Genomic DNA, 10,532 nt, shown 5'->3' with positions numbered 1-10,532 from the left:
GTGCACAACTCAGCAAGAAGACAAGTGTATTAGAGTCTCTAGTTTGAGAAATAGACGCCTCACAGGTCCTCAACTGGCAGCTTCTTTAAATGGTACCCGCAAACGCCAGTGTCAACGTCTACAGTGAAGAGGCGACTCCGGGATGCTGGCCTTCTAGGCAGAGTAGCAAAGAAAAGCCATATCTGAGACTGGCCAATAAAAGAAAAGATTGATATGGGCAAAAGAACACAGACATTGGACAGAGGAAGATTGGAAAAAGTGTTATGGACAGACGAATCAAAGTTTGAGGTGTTTGGATCACACAGAAGAACATTTGTGAGACGCAGAACAGGTGAAAAGATGCTGGAAGAGTGCCTGACGCCATCTGTCAAGCATGGTGGAGGTAATGTGATGGTCTGGGGCTGCTTTGGTGCTGGTAAAGTGGGAGATTTGTACAAGGTAAAAGGGATTTTAAATAAGGAAGGCTATCACTCCATTTTGCAACGCCATGCCATACCCTGTGGACAGCGCTTGATTGGAGCCAATTTCCTCCTACAACAGGACAATGACCCAAAGCACACCTCCAAATTATGCAAGAAGTATTTAGGAAGAAGCAGGCAGCTGGTATGCTGTCTGTAATGGAGTGGCGAGCGCAGTCACCAGATCTCAACCCCATTGAGCTGTTGTGGGAGCAGCTTGACCGTATGGTGCGCAAGAAGTGCCCATCAAGCCAATCCAACTTGTGGGAGGTGCTTCAGGAAGCAGGGGGTGAAATTTCTACAGATTACCTCAACAAATTAACAGCTAGAATGCCAAAGGTCTGCAATGCTGTAATTGCTGCAAATGGAGCATTCTTTGACGAAAGCAAAGTTTGAAGAACAAAATTAATATTTCAAATAAAAATCATTATTTCTAACCTTGTCAATGTCTTGACTATATTTTCTATTCATTTTGCAACTCATTTGATAAATAAAAGTGTGAGTTTTCATGGAAAACACAAAATTGTCTGGGTGACCCCAAACTTTTGAACGGTAGTGTATATAATATATATATATATATATAAATCACATCTGATCTTGATGAATGAATTATTCAAGTTGAAAATCTGTACTGATATACATTGTATAATTTGTTGAGAACAAAATGAGGTGACAACTGTCAATGGAAACCAAAATCCTTAACCCATTGAGGGCTGGATTCAAAACCCCACAAAAAAATCGAAGTTAAAAAAATCTCAGGCTCCTCCGTCTTGTGTATTTTATCACAGCATCTCGTAATGAGACTCAGTATTTTGTATGGCCTCTGCGTGCCTGTATGCACTCCTGACAACATCTGGGCATGCTCCTGATGAGTTGGCGGATGGTGTCCTGGGGGATCTCCTCCCTGACCTGGACGCTTTTATCCAAAGGTCCTACCACAAAGGAGCAGGTACCGTTCCTGCTGCTTGGTTGATGCCATTCTATGGTCCTGTCCAGCTCTCCTCGTGTAACAACCAGTCTCCTGGTATCTCCTCCATGGAAGGAGAGAGCAATTGTCTGTGGCCACCACATGAAAACCATTCCCTGTTTGGAGGTGGTCTTGCGTTTGCCTCTTCACTTAGATTTGCACCAAAGCAGGTGAAATTGATTCACAATCACCTGTGCTTCCTACATGGACAGATTTATATCCCTGAAGTTTAACTGACTTGGTGTTATACTGTGAAAATTAAGTGTTCCCTTAATATTCATGAGCAGTGTATATAATTGGCCTTGACAGCAGGCATCTGAAATATAGCCAAAGGATCTCAGTGTTACTTGCTGTTTGTTTTGCTGGTCAGCTAATGTATGATATATTGCCTCACTCTATGCTGTCTGTCATGTTAATGCCAGTTGTTTAAAACAAAACTGTAAAAATATCCAGCATGGAAGATTGCAGACCAATTGCTCTGGCTCGTATACTTTCCAAAGTACTAGAACGACTTCTGTTGAAAAGACTTCAAGTATATACTAGGGCTACATTGTAGCACTAACGGGCCTGAGCACAGGCATTTTGAAGCCTGTTGCGGTTAGTGGAGAGAGCGATCAAAGTTGCGTGCATTTTGCGCACTGCGGCAAGGATAAACACTTCACTTCCTGCATCCGTCACGCGATGTCGATCCTTGCCTGCTAATTGCTCATTACGGTCCACGCTATCAATTGCACATCACACTGTGAAAATTGTATGTAAATCAAATGATAGTTGTAAAACAAAGCTTACTTCCTGTTGCCAGTAGGTGGCGCCATCACTATTATTACATCCAGACATAAAGATCTGTTCAAGTAGGGGCTCTGATGTAGCGTGAGCAATTTTGTGTCAATTGGACAATGTTACCACAACTTAATTTTCACACTGATCAGTAGGTGGCGCTATTACCCTGCACTAATATTAATATATGGAGCTGTTCAGGTCAGGATTGTGATCATAGGTCAGTAGTTCGGAGCCGTTTGGATAATGCAGATTGGATTTACAAAGTACTTCCTGTTTTATGGTGAATCAGTAGGTGGCGCTATGACACTGAGGAAATATTGACACATAGAGCTGTTCAGGCTTGGACTCTGATCATGAGACAGAAGTTTGGCGTTGATAGGACAATGCACAGTGGAGTTATGACTACATTGTGTCCTTTGGCGAAGGATGAACCTTCGCCAAAATTAAAGGTACTTTATATCTCCATCATGTTGAGATGACAGTCACCTCAATTTGAAGTTGATCTGATAAAAGCCCTACGACAAGTTCGTCAAAGTAAAAATGTCTAAAATGGTCAAAATGGCCACTAAAGCCAAAATGGCGGGCTTCCTGTTTGGTCTAGCATATCTATCCAAGAGACTTATTTGTTTGTTATGAAAAGACACATGTCCCTATCGATTTTTGTACATGTCGGCCAATCGTGGTGCCGGGGCTGCCCTTTAGGGGGCGCTATTCAGTTATTTTGCCACGCCCATTCCTTAAAACCATCTGAATGTCTGCAGGGGGGCTGTTGTTACACAAATGTAGTTTGAGTGAGATAAAACCATGAACACTGAAGTTACAGCAATTTCGTGTGTCACGGCGAGTTGATGAACTTTAACGCCACGCCACTATTATGGCGTTTGACGAAAAGTCACAGTAATCTTATGCCTACATAATCAATGTCTTGAGACCCTTTTGACACAGGTTGACATGGTTGCGGTCAGTGGATGAGGAGCAATACTTTCAAGTGTAAGACGTTCAAAAAACAAGACATTTCCTGTTGCCACCAGGGGGCGCTGTAATTTTAAGTCATGATTTCTGTGTAGATGTCATCAGGCCGGGACTCTTGTCTTACATGTCTAGTTTGGACTCGATTGGACCAAATATGTCCGAGATACAGAACCTCGTGTTTTGATGGCGTGTAATCAAACATTGACGCCACGCCACGCCACGGTCACACCGTGTGACGAAAAATCGATCTTTGAGTTGGTTTTTATCTCCGTCTTGTTGTGATGACACGCATCTCCATATGAAGTGGATCGGATGAAAGCCCTGGGACAAGTACATCAAAGTAAAAATGTGGAAAATGGCCAATATGGCCACTAAAGTCAAAATGGTGGGCTTCCTGTTGCTTTTTTCCAATTGCACCTCCGACCTTTTTTGTTTGTCTGGTCATGATACAGCTGGGCTACGATTTTTGTGAAGATCGGTGAAAGCTCGCTGAGGGGATTTTCCTTAGATGGCGCTGTTGAGCCATTTTTCCACGCCCATTTCAAATTACTCCAGAATACAATTACTTTTTGGGGTTTTGAATTCCCTGCAAACTTTGGTAACGATTTGAGCATGTCTGGGCCCTGAAAAAGCCCCAAAAGGGAAATACAAATCCTTGAAATACAATAGGGCCTCCACCGGAGGTGCTTGGCCCTAATAATAACCACTGACAATCAATTTGGTTTTAAAACCAACCTGGCCCAGATTTGTGTATATATGCACTAAAGGAAATTGTGAGTAAGTAAAGAAGACATAACACCACAATATTTATGAGTTTTTGGATGCATCTAAAGCATTTGACTGAATTAATCACGGTAAGCTGTTTGTAAAATTACAAGAGCGAGGAGTTCCCCCATACGTGATAAGAATCTTGCACTTCTGGTATTCACATCAAACAAAGTTAGATGGGGTAAGAGTATATGTGCAACCTTCCTAGTGACCAATGGGGTCCAACAGGGTGGAATACTGTGTGGTGGGGGACAGGCTTGTCAACCATCTTTTATATGCTGATGATTTAGTCGTTCTGTCTCCTTATAGTGCTGGTTTGCAGCAGGTACGCAGAGTCTGCTCAGATTATGGTTTGGAGTTTGATATTAAGTTTAACCCTAAGAAGATGGTGGTTATGATTGCTAAAACCAAAGAGGATAAAAAGTAATATTTCCCAAATTGTTTTATGTTGGGTTAGGGGTGAACGAATATCTGGGTCACAAAATCAGGTATGATTTATGTGATGATGACAATGTTCACCATCAGTGTTGTAAACTGTATGCACAAGCCAATATGCTGATTTCACATGAGTAAAGTTGATGTTAAAATAGTCCTTTTTGAGCCTACTGTACTCTGTTCTGTTTGGCACACTTGTGGTGCAGTTAGAGCTGAAATGAAAAGCTTCAGGTGGCATTCAATGATGCATTTAAAATCTTTCTGAAGCTCCCAAGATGGACCAGTGCAAGTCAGATCTTTGTGGCCTGTCACGTCTCTACTTTCCATGCGGTCTTGGGGATTTTATCTACAAATGAATGTTTATTAACTGATTCGACAAATGTCATCAAAATGGCCTTGAGTGAGCCTCGACAGAATGACACAAGGTATTCCTCTTGTTTCTGGAAACACTAGAACAATTGCCTGTATGCGTTTTGAAACCCATAATGTTAGATTTGTGAACTGCTATGATTGTATTTATATGTTGTTTGTTTGTATTTTATTTTACATAGATATGGACCTTTTGTGTCTGCAATAAAGTGTGTAAATATATATATATATATATATATAATATATCTCAGTGGTAACATTATTATGTTGTAATGTTATTGTCCACAGCCAACAATACCGTGGGTAGAAGTGTGTGTTTCCACCCAGGTTTTAGTCTCTACTGACCACTTCAACAAGTCATATCGAGACGTTTTGGCAGAAAAGCTTTTTGACGCTTGGTAACGCTGTCCAGTCCATAATTTCTCCCTAAACCTTTTGTTGCCTAAATATAACTAAATTGTGACACCTGATTAAATGCTGAGTGACTATTTTCACTGGGTGCAAATGGACACTCAACAACTTAACTGCAATTAATAATTTGTTTCTTACAAATAGGAAGCAGTCCAATAGACAGTAGGATTTCACTGAGGTGAAACCTGTGACTGTATTCAAAGACAGACTGCATGACAGCTCCCCAAAAGGGAAGCCAAAACATCTCGACTGTGTTTATCAATCTATGTATTAAATCATCACATTTTGCACTTTTTTTTCTCTTATTCATATTTATTTCAGTGCACTTTCCATTTGATTGTGTACAGGGTTATTAAATCACACTGTGACCGCAGCTCCTTTAAGATTTGTCTTCACTGTGTCCTGGTAACAGACAAAACCTGTGTGTCAGTGTACTTCAGGTTCTGGTCAGTGTCCTTTGTTCCCCTTTCTTCATTTTCTTTTTTCTGTAAATTTCTCTCTTCTCTTATTGTGTTTTCTTTCTTGCCTTCCCTCCTGTCTCTTATCTCTATGTTTCTTTTTTTCGCTTCTTTCTCCCCTTTTTTCCGCTCTCCTCTTATTACGTCGCCGTTTCACTCGTGTCCTTGTCTTCACTCGTGTCCTTGTCTTCACTCGTGTCCTTGTCTTCACTCCATTTGGTTCCTTTCCTCTCCTTTGACTCATTTCCTCTCCATTGGTTCCTTGTTGTCTCATCTTATATTCCCTTGTATCCTTCTCTCCTCTCTTTGCCTCCTGTCATTCTGTCTGTTTTACCCTTTCGTTGTCTGCTCACCTCTACTCTTGATTGCTCTCTTCTTCTTCCCTTGTCTCCTCTCCTTGTTTCCTCTTTGCTATTCTACCTGTCTCCTCTCCTCTCCTCTCCTCTCCTCTCCTCTCCTCTCCTCTCCTCTCCTCTCCTCAGTCTTGTGTTTTGTTCATCTGTATTCCTCCTCCAATGCAGAGATCGACCTAAGTCAAACCTTTCCACTTCTTCCCTTTACCCCCCTTTCCCCTTCTTTGTACTTCTTGTCCTTTTCCAGTCTTCCTTTACTTCTTTTCCTTCCAATTCCTTTGTTTCTGCTTTTCTTTCCCGTCTTTCTTTCTCTCTTTCCTTTTGTTCTTTATTTAGCTTTTTCTGCTCACAAGAAGGATGGTGATCATGTCTTTCTTATCTTTTCAGAAAAACCTCTCCTTTCTTTCACGTTGATGATACTTTTAAATGAGGCTAGAATTTCACTCAAAGTCAGGCTACAGCTGAGATGTATAAAAACAAACTAAATACAAATAAAAATCAGGTCTGCTTTGGAGTATGACAGGGTTTAAGCCCATGGTTAGTGTGTGTGTGTGTGTGTGTGTGTGTGTGTGTGTGTGTGTGTGTGTGTGTGTGTGTGTGTGTGTGTGTGTGTGTGTGTGTGTGTGTGTGTGTGTGTGTGTGTGTGTGTATCATGAGTCATCACTGTGTGAGGCTGGCTACATTTTGAAGGAAGGCCACTTATTAACCAACTATTACTGTAAGTCCACCCGCTCAAGAAGCCTCATGAATTAAATGAAGTATCGGTGTCACAGACTAGCTCACAGTGACATAGAACAAGAGATGATTGCAATGCTGCACGTTGCTTGTGACTGACTCAGAGCAATTTGCTGCGATAATGAGTTTCAAACTCTCACAGAAGGACTTTGTAGAGAGAGCGATGGAGGATGAAAAAGAAGAAAAATGAGACTGGTAAGAGGGAGACAAGTGGAGATAGAGGCACAATTATAGGACAGAACAGAAGAATTGTATATTGTGTTTGGAGAGTGCATGAGTTTTCTCAGGTTCTCTTTTGAACAATAATGAAATGATCTTTGATCTGACCCTGGCAATTTCTTCAGGAGCATATCAATAGGTGTTGGAGCCTTGAGCAAAATACAAGGTCAGACGAGAAGTTCACTGGAAGACAGTCCGGTCCTCAGATTGAAACTATTGTAATAGCATTGCCATCACAATGAAGTGCTATGCTTTAGCTATACTACAACCTTCTAGTGGTCTGTGCATCTATCATGTAAAGGTGTCATTATAAAACGTGCTGTGTTATTTCATCTCTCAAAGTTTGAATAACAAAGCAGATTGTAGCAGCTGAATTTGTTGTTCTGAGGGACACAAAGACTCACTGATTGTGCCCTTTGGAGAAATGGAAGCTGCTGTTTCTCGCATCTTTGAAGAAGGTTTTGTAATGAGACAGACTTGTTTCTTACATATCAAGGCTGTGTGTGTGTGTGTTTTGTGAGGTGATAAATCAGCCGCTCAATCTTAACTTTCAGGTAAAAGAACATTCTTCCCTCTGATTGGATTCTATTTTGTTACTAGATTGTTCTATAAAAGAAAAAAAAAATTATTAAATGAAGAAAAAACTAAATAAATACAATTTGTGATGAAAAAGGGTGTTTCTGTATTTCCACATTTATTTACTTTTTACCTTACATATAAAATACTGTGGCCCCCCCTGCCCAGTCAGACAGCCTCTGACCCCTGGTGCTTTGCCAGCCTCTGTGTAAGGGACTACAACTTCTTTTCAAGTGACCTATAAGACCTATAAGAAGTCCAAAGGCGCATATGATAAGGAGACTTGGCAACTCTGGCGAAGGCAAAGCTCCCATGTACCCGCCAACTCAAGACAGAGATACATGTAAAAGACCACACTGATCACACTGCTTTAACTAATGCTGCTTTAGACTGAGTTAACCCTGCTAACCCAGTGTTGTGCCATAATGCATCAAACGTGATACCATAAAATGGTGTGCCTTTCGGCATTCAATCAATTTGGTTATCAAAATAAAATATTAAATATTAATATTTTATTATTAATATTAAATAATAACTTTAATTGATTAAAGTTACCTCGGGCACCACCCTTCAAAGGAAGGGAAAAGATAGCCAATTTATTGATTAAGTCTCATTGATTAAGGTTCTAACTACAAATTTGGAACTCTGATTAACAATTAAATTAATAACTATAACCAAAATTACCCTATAGATAGTTAGCTAAGTTGAAAGATATGGGGTTCTTGACAGTGTAGAGGTTGGCGAAATTCACTTATGCAACATTAATAAGAAAACATTTGTGAAAGAAAAACATTTATTATGAATATAATAAAGTATAAAAACACAAATTACTAACGGTATAATTGCTAAACAAAGATAGGTATGTGTGTATACATGTGTGTGTGTCTGTGTGAGTCAGCGTGCTTTCAAGATGGTCGCTGGCCAAAGAGATAACACCCTTCCCCCACCTATTGGAATGTTTACGACCTGTAGAGATAATGAGGTGAAGAGTTATGCGTGTGTCTGTGTCTGTGCCAAATTAGAGGAAGTTACTAGATTGGATGCAACGAAAGACTGTGAAGAGCATAACAGACTAACATTACTTTCTCAATAACTTGTACCCAAAATATCACAACACCACAAATCAAACTTATAAACCTCACACAGAATCGAATAAACAGTCTTGCTTAGCCTAGTATAATTATTAAGCCCAGTTGTGTTACCAGTCCGTGGAAAGGGAGGAAGTTGCTGTGCAGTTCGCAGTTTTGTGTCGTCTTGCTGGTTTCGGTTGAGCGGTGTAGCTCAGTTGTTGGCTGAAGTTTGCAAGCAGGACATCGAGTCGCTGCTAGGACGTTGGTAGAGCTTGGGGGCGAGGAGGTTTCCTTGGTGAGATGAGCTGGAAGCTGCACCTTGTGCTCCTCTCGAAGAGTTGGATGGGAAGAGAAGATGTGAGCTGGAGAAGAGGCTCCACAGCCTTCCCTCCTGTGGAAGGATCGTAGGAAGAGGCAGGACGAGGCTCGACAGCCTTCTCTCCGTTGAGGGAGTTTAGAAAGAGAGAGATCGAGAGACAAGAAGCTGGAGAACCTGGCTTATATTGGCCCGGTGACCTCACAGGTCATGGGGTCCAGAGTGACCAATGGGAGTTGAAACCTGTGTCCCTGGGGGGGTTTTCCACCCCTCTGTGTGAAGTTGTTGCCTGCTGGGAGACTGAGTTCCTTGCTCTGGTTTTTAATGGCCCCTGGGAGACGGAGTCCTGGGGGAACATGCGGCTTCAGGGTTTGATGGCACATGTAGGCCGAAGTGTGGTTTCACACAAAACCATGGCCCAACACCAGCTTACCCCCTACCTAATATATAGACACAGAAATAAGTAAATCAATTAATATAGAAATAAATCCTTTATTCATCAATCCTGAAGCACTGTGCTGATCAGCTGTTTCCGGTGTTCACAGCCATTTTTAACACCTCACTGGAGACTCAATGACTACAGACCCATCGCCCTGACCTCTGTGGTGATGAAGGCATTTGAGCGCCTTGTGCTGTTCCACCTCAAAGCCATCACTGACCCTCTCCTGGACCCCCTGCAGTTTGCCTACAGAGCCAACAGGTCTGTAGGCGATGCAGTAAACATGGCCCTTCACTTCATCCTCCAGCACCTGGACTCCTCAGGAACCTACGCCAGGATCCTGTTTGTGGACTTCAGCTCTGCCTTCAACACCATCATTCCGGCTCTGCTTCAGGACAAGCTCTCCCAGCTGAGTGTGCCTGACTCCACCTGCAGGTGGATCACAGACTTCCTGTCTGACAGGAGGCAACACGTGAGGCTGGGGAAGCATGTCTCTGATTCCAGGACCATAAGCACCGGTTCCCTCAAGGCTGTGTTCTTTCCCCTCTACTCTTCTCCCTGTATACCAACAGCTGCACCTCCAGTCATCAGTCCGTCAAACTCCTTAAGTTCGCGGACGACACCACCCTCATTGGGCTCATCTCTGGTGGGGATGAGTCCGCCTACAGGTGGGAGATTGACCGTCTGGTGACCTGGTGTGGTCAGAACAACGGTGGTTGTAGACTTCAGAAGGAACCCAGCCCCACCCACCCCCATCACCCTGAGAGACTCCCAGTCGACACTGCGGAGTCCTTCCGCTTCCTGGGCACCATCATCTCCCAGGACCTCAAGTGGGAGCTGAACATCAGCTCCTCACCAAAAGAGCTCAACAGAGGATGTACTTCCTGCGGCGAAAGAAGTTCAACCTGCCAAAGACAATGATGGTGCAATTCTACACCTGCATCATCGAGTCCATCCTCACCTCCTCCATCACCATCTGGTACGCTGCTGCCACTGCCAATGACAAAGGCAGACTGCAGCGTATCATCCGTTCTGCTGAGAAGGTGATTGGCTGCAATCTGCCATCTCTACAGGACCTGTTTGCCTCTAGGACCCTGAGGCGTGCAGGTAAGATTGTGGCCGATCCTTCCCACCCGGGTCACAAACTCTTTGAGGTACTTCCCTCCGGCAGGAGGCTGCGGTCCATCAGGACCAAAACCTCACGCC

This window comes from Hippoglossus stenolepis, chromosome 18, assembly GCF_022539355.2.
Source record: "Hippoglossus stenolepis isolate QCI-W04-F060 chromosome 18, HSTE1.2, whole genome shotgun sequence".
Taxonomy (NCBI): domain Eukaryota; kingdom Metazoa; phylum Chordata; class Actinopteri; order Pleuronectiformes; family Pleuronectidae; genus Hippoglossus; species Hippoglossus stenolepis.
Note: the sequence above shows the minus strand (reverse complement) of the source record.